This window comes from Rattus rattus, chromosome 14 (assembly GCF_011064425.1).
Source record: "Rattus rattus isolate New Zealand chromosome 14, Rrattus_CSIRO_v1, whole genome shotgun sequence".
NCBI classification, from domain to species: Eukaryota; Metazoa; Chordata; class Mammalia; order Rodentia; family Muridae; genus Rattus; species Rattus rattus.
In genome coordinates this window covers 68,008,647-68,021,269 of record NC_046167.1, presented here as the reverse complement: position 1 = coordinate 68,021,269, position 12,623 = coordinate 68,008,647, and positions in this window count along the sequence as shown.

Sequence of the window (12,623 nt, the reverse complement as noted above, 5' to 3'; positions counted from 1 at the left end):
ACCTAAATTATTTGGAAAGGAAACAACATACTTCCAAATAGCCTATACGCCGAGGAAATCAGAAGTGAAAATAGAAACAGAAATGTTTATAAAAATTAAAACAAGCTGTGCTATGTATAAGGACCTATAGTCCCATTACCCTAGAGCAGTGGTTCTCAACCTTCCTAACGCTGTGACCCATTAACATACTTCCTCACGTTGTGGTGACCCCCAGCCATAAAGTTATTTTTTAGCTACCTCATAACTGTAATTTTGCTGCTGCTATGGATTTAAATATCAGATATATAAGATATATCTGCTACACAACCCCTAGAGGGGTCACTGCTCTAGAGACCGAGGGAGAAGGTTTAAGCCATTCAGTAAGACTTTGTCTTAAAATTAAGGGGAGGTGGGGGGTCACGGCTGTCCATGGACATTCAAAGCACTACCCGGAATATTATGAACAGTTCTGCCAGTCATTTTGAAGTTAGGAGACATGAACTGTCCACAGCAGCTGACTACGATTTGCCTCATGCCCTAAGCATGGGTGTGATTTTTGCCAGCTGCAGATCGTTTCTGCCGTTGTGTGACATTTGGAATCCTGCGAGACGCTTCAGAGGATATATAAACGCTAGGGCCCTGAGAGGTGGGATGGGTCGTTGGTTGTTGTTGGGCACAGTCTGTGCACAGACAAGAAACGAGAAGAAATCCGTTATCCTGAAGACGAAGATCAGTCTTGACCCAGAGAACTCTACGCCCCTACTCAGCAGGAAGTAATCTAATACGTTTCCCCCTTTCCGACCCCTGACTTTACTCAGGGATCTCTTTCCTTTCCTCTCTATCTTTTTCCTCTCTCTTATCTAGGATTAGGGGGTTGAAAGGGTGACAAAGTGGAGAGAAGGGTGGAAGAAAAAAGAACCCACAAAATACCGAAAAACTGTTACAGGAAGAAAAGGAGCCACTCTTTACATGGTCCTGGGACCTCCACATATATGTTGTGGCATATGTCTGCCTAAGCCTGCACATACACACATACATATATGTACCCAAACACAAGCACATGCACACTAATGATAATACAACTGTAACTTGTATTATCAAAATGCTGAGATGCTGGGAATGAACAACTGCTGACGGTACGCAGAGCTAACTCCGCACAGTGGACTACGATTTGAAAAGACATAAAGGCAGGAGGGAAGCATGTTAGAAAGGATAGGGCTCCAAAGGCCAAAGTGGGGTAGCGAGCATGAACACGATCAAAACACATCGTATGTGTGTGTGAAACTGGGACTGTCAAAAAAAATTAAGCTAAACCTTTTTGTTAAAAATCAGAGTCGGGTTGGGGATTTAGCTCAGTGGTAGAGCGCTTGCCTAGCAAGCGCAAGGCCCTGGGTTCGGTCCCCAGCTCCGAAAAAAAAAAAAAGAAAAAAAAAATCAGAGTCAAGCTGGGCATGGTGGCACACACCTCTATCCCAGCACTCGGGAGACAGAGACAAGCAGATCTCTGCGTTGGAGTCTAGCCTGATCTACAGAGCGAGTTCAAGGACATCCAGGGCTGCCCAGAGAAACCGTCTCGAAAACACAAAACAAAAAAAAAGCAAACAGAAAAGAAAAAAAAGAGGTTAAAAAAAAAAATGAGAGAGCCTGAGAAGGGAAGCCACAGACTGATGACAGCTGACCTCTGTTTAGAACATAAAGAACTCTAACGACGACATCGTGATCACGCCAACTCAGGTCCTGGCAGAAGAGAGAGGAACCACCAAGTGGAGATTTCCGCTTTCTTTGGAAAGTTGGTTGTGTTAAAGGATGTTTTCCTGAGGCGGAGACAGGTAAAGGATGTTTTGCTAAAGCAAACACAGGAAAGGACGCACGGTGAAGAATTCTTCCCTGATGACACGCATGTATCGGTTTGCCTTACATTGCATTGCTGGACTCCGCTTACTGTGACTTCATAGAGAGAAACGTACCCAGAAACCTCTGGCGGCTTCTTGCCTCTTCTTTGGACTTGCGCTGATTGGCAGAGTGATGTCAGCTGATACAGACTCGCGTGGAGTTTTGAGAAGACAGACTCACTGGCGAGGCAAAGGCCCATGGGAGGACACGTGATGTTTGGAGGGCGTATAAATAGGACCCAACAGACAGTGCTGGGGGCGGGGGACCTGCATAGCTAGCTTTGCAATGCTTCTTGCCGCCACATCTTTGCTGATCTCCATTTTGTTGAGAAAGGCACAGCAAAGAACTTCTCCTGGCATCCGAGGTAGTCCTAATGGTACCTGCTGACTCGTGCCAATTTGGCTGAAACCTGGCTGTTTCTTCCAGGTTGTGCCACCGATGCTGTTTCGTGTTTGCTCTCCCGACAATACTGAACTGGACTGCTGGTGTATTCATGGAGTGTTTGAGAGTGCACCGAGCTGCCGCTGCTGAATCCTGTTTTCCTAAATTTCTCCCGATTTCCTGACAACGCAGATTAGATTTGCTCCATAAAACTATTTCTAAGGGGTTAGGGATTTAGCTCAGTGGTAGAGCGCTTGCTTAGCAAGCGCAAGGCCCTGGGTTCGATCCCCAGCTCCGAAAAATAGAAAAAAAAAAAAAACTATTTCTAAACAGGTCCACTTCCCCTGTATCCTAATAACCTTTCTTTTCTACTACCTCTGGTGGGTGGTGGGCCAGAAGGAAGGTTAAAGCATTAAAAGTACGTTTTGGAAAAGCAAAAAATCAAAGCCTACAGAACCAAGTAATAGCCAGCTTTCAATTACTACAGAGAAAGCCCTGGGAAACTCAGCTTAGAATGGGAGGAGGGGGCGTGTTCATGGCTCATAGTTCTACATGTTTCGTTCATGACAGGGGGTTGAGGCTTTGGGATTTTAGCAAGGCAGATGGGAGCATATGGAGAAGCGAAGTATCTTACCTTGGCTGTGTGGAAGAGCCACGTCCCAGAGTCTCCTTCAGGGTCTATCCTGTTGACCTCAATCTCCCATCAAGGCTGGCTCAGTGGGTAACATGCTTACCATTCAAGCAGGAGGACCTGAATCTGATCCCCAGGACCCATCTTTAAAGGGAAACAAAAAAACTTGCGGTGATATGTACCTGTGATTCCAGCACGGGAGAAGCAGAGACAGGGAATCAGCCAGTCTAGTAGAATTGATGAATTTCAAGTTCAGTGGGAGATCCTCTCACAAAAGCTAAGGTGCAAAGCAACTGAAATAGACACCCAAAGTTGACTACTAGTCTACACACACACACACACACACACACACACACACACACACACACACACATTTCTACTAGTCTCCGCTTCCTAAGGGCTCTATCATCTCCCAGAAGGCCTTGGGGGTAGCAGTTGCTTTTGTTATGGTAGAATCCCAAACAAAAGTCACTTAAGGGAAGACATGACTATTGTACAAGGCAGTTTCATGGCAGGAAAAGTGCGGTGACTAAAGCAGCTTGCTCTATGGCAGTGGGCACTTTGTCCAAATGGCTTCCTCACATCATGGTAGACAGGACACAGAGAGCTTGGGCTAGATCTAGAAGTAGACATCCCTTTTGAGATCACCTCTAGAGACACTCTTCCCCCAGCAAGGAGGCCACAGTCCCAGTGTTTCCACGATGCCTTAAACAACACCCAGTTGACAACCAAATGTTCAAACACAGGAGTCTACAGGGAACATTTCACCTATGGGGGACACTTCACATTTCACATAACAGCGGGGACCACAGCTTGAATATATGTGCCTTTGGGGGACAGTCTAGAGTCAGACTATAGCAGGCCATTAGCTGGCCATTGCTAGAGCTTGTCCTTAAGTTCACAGGGCTCATCATTCTATAGTAATCTCCAGGTTGTATTCATTTCAACATTCCCACCGAGTATGACATTGATTAAGACACATCCTCACTGTTTACAGACTGGTTCTGGTCCACAGGCCACCGTGTGTGACCCCAGCAGAAGGGGACACTACATTCCCCATGGAAGGCAGCCCAGTCTGCAGCTCTGGCTGAGCCATCAAAGGACTTTGTGTGGCTCCCTCACATGGTATCTTTGGCCAGAGAGACACCTCACATTCCTGTAGAGAAAAATCTTTCCTCTCTTTGTGTGACGTATAGTCCAAATGGTCATAACCAGAGTGTACACATGCTTTCTCCCAGGTTTGAGAGCAAAAGGGTAAGGGAACCCAATTGTCCTCATGAGTCCCCATAGAAGGGCTGCAGATCGGGGGCCCATGACAAACCATCCCTCAGGGGCTGATATCATTTCTTGCCAGAGGTGTTTGGAAAGGTCTAAAAATAATTGCGTAGTACATTTTGAAAACTTTTCGAAAGTGCAGGGATGGGCCTATAATTATCTTGTTCTTACAAGCTTTCGCTTTTTGCATGTGTGCAATTATGTGGTCAGTAGTCATCAGGGGGAGATGATGTGTTTGTGCTCTGTGCCATGCAGCCATTTTCAAAAGCAGCCCCTACCCCCAGCATGAAGAGTCAACTGGAATCAAGTAAAACAATAATTAGATTCTGTTTCTTGTCAGATGTGGGATCCGGGCTGTTAGACACCCAGAGTACCAACACTGAAGCTTTCTGGGAACGCCTATGGGCTGGATGCTCTGTCAGTCTGCCTGATTCGTGGGAGGGAAAATGAGGTTCCAAGAAGTTCCCGGTCTCCACTCTGTACAGGACCCAGGACATTCCTCAGATTGTTGTGTTTGAACTTTTTTTTTTTTTTTTTTTGGTTCTTTTTTTTTTTTTTTCGGGGCTGGGGACCGAACCCCGGGCCTTTCGCTTCCTAGGCAAGCGTTCTACCACTGAGCTAAATCCCCAACCCCCTGTGTTTGAACTTTTAAAGGAAGCAGGAGTGGTCTCCTATGAACTGTGGGGTGGTGATGGTCAGGAAAAATGGCAGGTTGGCAAGGTAAATGGCTGCTGGGGTTCTTTCTGCCTGTGGCTTTGAGGACACCCTCACAATAAGTTCTGGCCTCCATGAGGATCTCAATGTGACCTCTGAACCCAGGTTCCAGAAAATTCTCAGGTATACATGTGGACAAGGAGTCTCTCAGACACACCTCTTTTGTCTATCCTCAGTCCCTGGCTGTCCTCTCAACATGCAGGTCATTCCAAAGCTGTGTACTGTCAGTGAGGAAATCAGACAAGCCTGCTCACCAGGTGGGTCTCCTACAGGGCACATGATGCAGGGCCCAAGTAAGGTATTTTTCTAGTTCTTTGTGCTGCTGTAACAAAATACCCAACACTGGGTAATATTTTTGTGTACGTGTATGTATGTGTTAAGTATGTATGTATGATGTATGTATGTATGTATGTATGTATGCATATGCATAGGATGTGTGAACATATGTGTTTGTGTGTATGTGTGAGAATGTGGGAGTGTGAGGTTCAAATTGGACGTCTACCAGGACCCCTTGAATGAGACTCACAGAGGCGGTGATTGATGCAAAAACAAGAGGAGTTTTATTGTTCCAGCTCTTTGGGGCCGCCCGCTTCAAGAGGGAGCCAGCTCTGAGCAGACTCTAACGGGGAATTATAGACATTTGATAAGGGCAGAATTCAAACAACAGTAACTGGGTAGGTACTACTGGTGGAGCAAATCGACCTTCAAACTGACTGATCAGTAGATGGTTCAGGACTTTCCAAAGAGGGTTGGTTGGGAGTCACCGGTGGCTTTGTTTGGCAATTGGCTTATAGTTTTTCCAGGAACTAAGCTGGTTCTACCCTTCCTGGAAGGGAGGAGTCTTAGTGCTCCGAGGTTTGTGGTGGAATTTTCCATTGGCCTTAGATTGACCCCCAACTCTGACTCTTTCAGGAGTATGTGTGGTACAGTGCATGTGTGGAGGTCAGAGGTCAAACTTTGGGTGTAGGTGCTCCCCTTCCACCCACAGGCTCTGCTGTTCCGTTAGTCGGTGCACACCCCTTGGCGATTTCTTTTTCCATCTCCCGTTCTGCCTTAGGCATGCTGGAATTCACAGATAATGTGCTCCTGCATCTGGCTTCATCTGAGTAATCCAGACTCCTACCTTCAGGATTACATGGCCACGGAGCCATTTCCAAGACTGGGTAATTTGTAAAGAGTGAAATACCCTCCTTAACATTCTGGAGGTTGGAATCAACTCTGACATCTGGAGCAGCATTCAGTCCTGAGAGGGTTTCCCTCTGCTTCAGAAATGGAACCACAGGTCACTGATGTAACTCGGTATTTAGAATGCTTGCCTAGCATGCGCCGAGCCCTGGGTCCTATCCCCTGTACCGAGTACAGACTAGGGGTGATGACACACGCCTACAATCCCAACACTCAGGAGGTTCAAGGTGATCCTTAGCTATGTAGAGTTCAAGCCCAGTCAGGACTACGTAACACACTGCCTCAAAGCAACACGAAGTGGTGCCTGGTTGCTGTGTGCCTCACCTGGCATAGGCAGGCACGTTGTTGTTTTTGTACGGCTGTGACCAAATTACATCAGAGTGACAGCTTGAGTGAGGAAAGGTTTCCTTTGGCTCCTAGTTTCCAGGGATTTCAGTCCACTCTAATGGACAGAGCCTGGCAGTTCAGTTCCGCCCATGTCAGTGAGAGTGTGAGGGGGTGGCTGTTCACACTCTGTCAGACCAGGGAGCAGAAAGAGGGGTCAGCAGCTAAGAATAGAGCTACCACCTTCAAAAGCTTGACCTCCGAGACCTGCTTCTGCCAACTGGGCCTCATCTCCAGCCGTGGTACGATTGCTCAGAACGATGGCCTATGGGGATGTTTCATACTGAAACCGTAAAAGAAGGCAACTATGGGGTTGGGGATTTAGCTCAGTGGTAGAGCGCTTGCCTAGGAAGCGCAAGGCCCTGGGTTCGGTCCCCAGCTCCGAAAAAAAAAACCAAAAAAAAAAAAAAAAAGAAGGCAACTATGGGTCTCTGTTAGCTTCCCCAGTCCTTTTGGGGGGCACTGACCCACCCATGGGCGGTAAAACCCCAAGATTGGCTCGTTTCCCAAAGACTGTCTCCTACCAGCACCACCGTGGGGTTCAGTTTCAACAGATCAGCTTTGGAGAAGGCTTGTAGAGCCCACTGCACAGTGTTTGGTTTCAGACCCCTGAACGAGGGACCGAGGTGTACATTTTAGATATCAAACAGGTCTGGCCTCCAGGTTCTCCCAGCATCCCTCAGTCCCTACCTGGCATACCCAGTCCCTAACCCTGAACTTTATGATGCAGGGGCTGGGCTGCCTTTCCCTCAGAGACCCCTCCCTATTTAATCCAGACATTTTGATTTTGTGCTTTCCTCCTCCTCCTCCTCCTCCTCCTCCTCCTCCTCCTCCTCCTCCTCCTCCTCTTCCTTTCCTTCTCTTCCTCTTCCTCTTCCTTTTCCTCCTCCTCTTCCTCCTCCTCCTCCTCCTCCTCCCCTCCTCCTCCTCCTCCCCTCTTCCTTTCCTTCTCTTCCTCTTCCTCTTCCTTTTCCTTTTCTTCTTCCTCCTCCTCCTCCTCCTCCTCCTCCTCCTCCTCCTCCTCCTTCTCTCTCTGTATGCACCCTTTCTCTCTTTCTCTTCCCTTTCCCTGCTCCTCTCTCCCCATGGTGACTTCCCTGGCCTTGGTCCTTGGGGCCAGTGAACTATCCAGACAGCAGCTTCCCGATAACTCTGCCTTTAATATAATATACTCTAATCTGGCTTGAATTGTCTCATTTCGCCGGCGGTGGAGAAATAACCTATCAGACAGTAGATACAATTCGAGGATACATTTTCCTACTTTCTAAACACCATCTAGCCCATGAGGCCCAGCAGAACACAAATCTATATATATGCTCAGTGGCCCTGGACCTCTTGCTGAGGGTGCGTTCTAGTTAGACTGTTAAGATTATCTAAGACTGCTGCTCTCTGAAAGCAGCACCTGTTAAGAAATGCTTGGGTGACAGAGAGGACTCGGGCTGTCCACGTATCTGTGACCCTTGTTTACTGTGACCGTGCTGTCTAGCTTTTTAAACTCGTGGATCACTGAGGGGAGGACTGTCTGTCTCCCTGAAAGGGAAGAGAAAAGCACTTCCTGGGAATTGTACGGGGCAGATTCCTCTGCCTCCACTGAAAATGATCAGTCAGCTTCCCTGCTCTTCTACCTTGAGCCAGGCTGGGGAGGCTGGCAGGACTCCAGCAGGGACAGGTGAGCCGGTCAGCTGTGCCCAGTGCCACCCCAACCCCCATCCCCTACCTCCCCACCTCCCACCCTCCACCCCCGCGATCACTGGCAAGACTGAGGGAGAGGGTCCAGGAGAGCCACTCTTAAAGCCTGATACCACGGTTCGGTCGCGGGGAACTGCTGCTCAGATCTCGGAGCAACTATTTCCTTGTAACGCCTCTGCATCTCCAAATAATGGCGTCTAACATATTAAAAGGTGGTTGAAGAGGTTAATTCCTTTGTTTAAAAAGAACAGCTGGTCTGCCCTATAGTCTGTTGCGTAATGGTACACTGAGAATACTTTCTTTCAATGTCTGTAGAGCTTTTCATTATGGATCTTCAGAGTAATTCATAAACACGAATTAAATGACTGCCAACTGCTGAGTGGTCCGGGAGGATAAACACAATCTATAGAGAGGGACTTAGACAGCAGAGCGGCTGGGCTACGGCACACGGGATAGCAGAGTGTGGCTGTGGCGGTCGCTCAAAGTCACTGTCAAGGGACCCTGCAGGCGTCTACTTGAAATGGCTGCTTCTTGACTCCCACGCAGACCCCTAGAAGAATGGTGTCTTCAAAGGGAAAGCCACTTGAGGGGGTAACCCCAGTGAGAGAGGCGCCAGTGAGGCCTTGCTGATTCTAGGGATGAGTTCACGGAGGACTTTGCTATGAGCATAGCCCAAACACGCTGTTTCTGCATCAGAAATGAGAGGTTGTGAGTGAGGTCAGCTGAGCTGGGTGGCTAGTGAGGGAAGCTTGGGGTGGGTGTGGCCTTCTCTGGCTGCTAAACATCGCCTCGCCCCGCCTCCTCCCCACCCTCCCACCCCCCACCCTCCACTCTCCGCGCAAAATTCTGACTTCCCTCGACTCCAGACTTACAAACCAACACGGGAATGCCCCATTCAACTATTTCTGTGAAAACTACTGTCTTTGTTCATTACAATGTTACTTCAAGCCCCACAGCTGGGGTGCAGCTTGATGGCAGAGTGTTCACCTAGCAAGCACAAGGCTTCATTCCTCAGCACGCCCTAAAGAAAAAACATGGCGCGCCTAGCGCGGGATGGAATACCACACTCAGCACCTCATCCAGGGAAAAAGGTAAGATGTAAACAGAGTCATAGCCTTTCTGTCCTGAGAGTTCAGTTCAAAGGCAGTGGAGATCGGGAGCCACAGACTATCAAACCCTACACACACCGTATTTTCCCTAAATGTACATGAAAAACGTTAATTTGTAGATTAGGCACAATAGTAAGCAGACGTCTGTAGCACCAGGCAGAGTGCATAACAGACGTATATTATAGAAGCTATTAGTGAGTAGAGGTCTGATGCTCCAAACAGAGAACAAAATAGATAAAAGCTGCCTACTTCCTACAGACAGATATTAATAAAGTTTACTTTAAAGATGGTATATTAAAGTCTACAAGATACTCATATTCTTTGTACGTGGGCTACACGGGAATTTTGGGTTGATTTCCTGACGTGACAGATTAGAGAGGCCTAAGAAATAGGCTCATGCAATGTTTTAGATAACTTCGTTTGTTTAAGATTGTTTTAATTTCCAAAATGGGTATGATTTTGAGTCTTGTTGTTATATTATTTCTCTGGGAGAGAGTGCAAGATACAAGCTTTTCTGGCTATTTTGGGAGAAAGGTTCTTGACTCGGTGTTTTTAAAAAGGGTGATTGGGCTCTGAACACCTTCTAGAGTTAGATGGATGAGATTTTGATAGAGGGAGACCTCCTGAAGAACTAGATTTAAGAGAATATAGCAACAACAACAACAACAACAAAAAGAACAAAAGTTCATCCTAACCAGTCTACACCCTACACAGACTGATACAATCCATATGGATGTCTTGATGAGACTAAAGTTGTTCTGAGATTTATCTGTTACAGAGTGTACAGCTTTGGTGAGTCTCATCGCTAGAAAGCTGAACTGACCTGCTAGATCCGGGACGTTCAGCCGGGATCCAGTCAAGACTGACATCAGAGACTCCAACAATCCTTGGCATGGCCTTCTTAAGGCCTTGGCCAGCTCCCTTATTTTCCCTTACCCACCACTTCAAGATATCTCAATGCCCATGTGCAGCTTGAAGAAATTATTGAAGAGGCATCTCCCCAATTCCCTAAACATTGGAAGGCTGAAGGTGGTTATTCTAAGGTTGTCTTTCTGGGGAATTTAGAAATGGTCATAACTTAACAGGGAGGAATTAGCTCAAATTGATTGTGCAGCCATAATCTCATTTGGTAGAAATCCTTATATTTGTTACTAAGGTGAAGTTATAATCTTTTACATTGGTACAGAATTACAAGTTTAAGATTTTCATTGGAGGGCTGGAGAGATGGCTCAGTGGTTAAGAGCACCGATTGCTCTTCCTGAGGTCCTGAGTTCAAATCCCAGCAACCACCTGGTGGCTCACAACCATCTGTAATGAGATCTGATGCCCTCTTCTGTGTGTCTGAAGGCAGCTACAGTGTACTCATATACAATAAAATAAAATCTTAAAAAAAAAGATTTTCATTGATATAAACTTATTGATTTAAAGTTGAGATTAATATTTTATTTGCATATAGACATTGTGCCTATACAATACATTTAAGAATACAAGGCTTAGACCCAGTCCTTTAACTGCTATTTAAAAACGAATGTGAGATGATTAAACATAGGAATTAAGGGCCAGATAACAAATTCATGGCTCTGCGTTTACTGTTAGGGTGTTTTCAAGATAATTTATTCAGAGTAGTTAACAGACAACAGTCCAGGGTTGGGGATTTAGCTCAGTGGTAGAGCGCTTGCCTAGGGAAGCGCAAGGCCCTGGGTTGGTCCCCAGCTCAAAAAAAGAACCAAAAAAAAAAAAAAAAAAAAAAAACAGACAACAGTCCAGATTACTTTACATAGATAGATGGTTTTCAAAAACATCAGAAATCCACAAAATATGACATTTAATGTTATTTATTCTTTTGTTGTTGAGACACAGCTGCTCCTAGGAGCTCCCCTTTTATGGATTCAAAGAAGAAATTGAGCATCTCTACCTCCAGGTGAGGTAATACATTGTGGCTAAGTAGCCACTGGGCAGAAATTGCCTATTTCATCTACAGACAAAATACTGTCCAGAAAAGGACACACTATGCGGAATAGTCGACTGATAATCTCTGCCAAGTCAGAATAGTCAGTCCTTCAAAATTCTGCGTTACAAAGTTTTGTCAGATGATCCTAGGCCTGAAGGCTGAAGACTGATGCTCTCACGTGTTGCTAACAGGGAAACTGGGCAGATAGGGAATTGTCTCTACAACCTGTCTCAGTCCTGGAAGCCGTGTTAGGCTTCCTATATATTTACAGATAGTATTAGCCGTTCTCAGATTCCTGATGGAACTGAAGACTAATTATAGTCTCATAGCCTACCCAGGCTGTTTAACTTTAAGAGAACATATTTATTTAATTGGATAGTTATCAGATGGTGCACAAGCTAGCCAAGACATAACATAGATTTTAAGCCTTTCTTAAGCTAGGATAGATATCAAAATGTTCTATTTCATTGACAAAAATGATAGACTGGGTGTTAGGTATATTTTATACTTTATAAATTACAAAATGATAATAGTTGTGCTCAGCTTATATTTGAGAGAAAAGTTCTTTTTTTTTTTTAATTAGACAGAAAAGGTAAATTGTGGTTGAAATTAAAGGAGGGTAGGCACAAGATAAGACAAGGCCTATGATTGGATAGTAAAAAGTAAGGCAGGGACAGAGTTTGGATAGGAGAGAGAAGCCAGGAGGGGAGAAAAGGCAAGATGGAGGGGGATGAAGAGGATCATTCTCTGCGTGGCTGTAATTAGAGGTATCGTGGTGTGGTGGCTTAGAACTGGCCACCGCTGAGATGATTATAACCCCGCCACTAATGCCATATGGCTCGATGATGCCGACTAGCGAGGGTTTGTGGTTATTTTTAATATTTACCACAACAGAGGTTAACAACTATAATAAGACGAAATGGTTTAAATACATGCGCTGAGGACAGAGCGCTGTGGAAAGCATACTTGCCAAGCTAGCACAAGGCTCTGGGTTCGAGCCTTAGCACTACATAACCAGCATGGTGGCCCGTGATCCAAATCCCAGTACTTGGGAGGCGGCGGCAGGAGGATGAAAGTTCGAGGAAACTGGACCTACGCATCCATCCAGGTTCAAATGCCTGTCCCACAAGCCTGACACCCGGAGTTTGGTCCCCAAGAGGAAGAGAACCAGATTCTACAAGAAGGATCAATTCTGCAAGGTTGTTCCCCAAATGCTCACCTCTACACACATAATCACATTCCTGCCCAACAATGATAAATAAAAATAAAAGCACTGAGCATCAGATTGGGCTATGTGATAAGTTTGAGGCCAGACCGGGTCCAGGAGACCTTGTCTCAAAGAAAAAAAAAAATGTAATAAAAACGATCGCTTTGTCGCCATTGTTAAACAAAAGGAGGATAATTTGAACACTGACCCTACAATGAGTCAGTT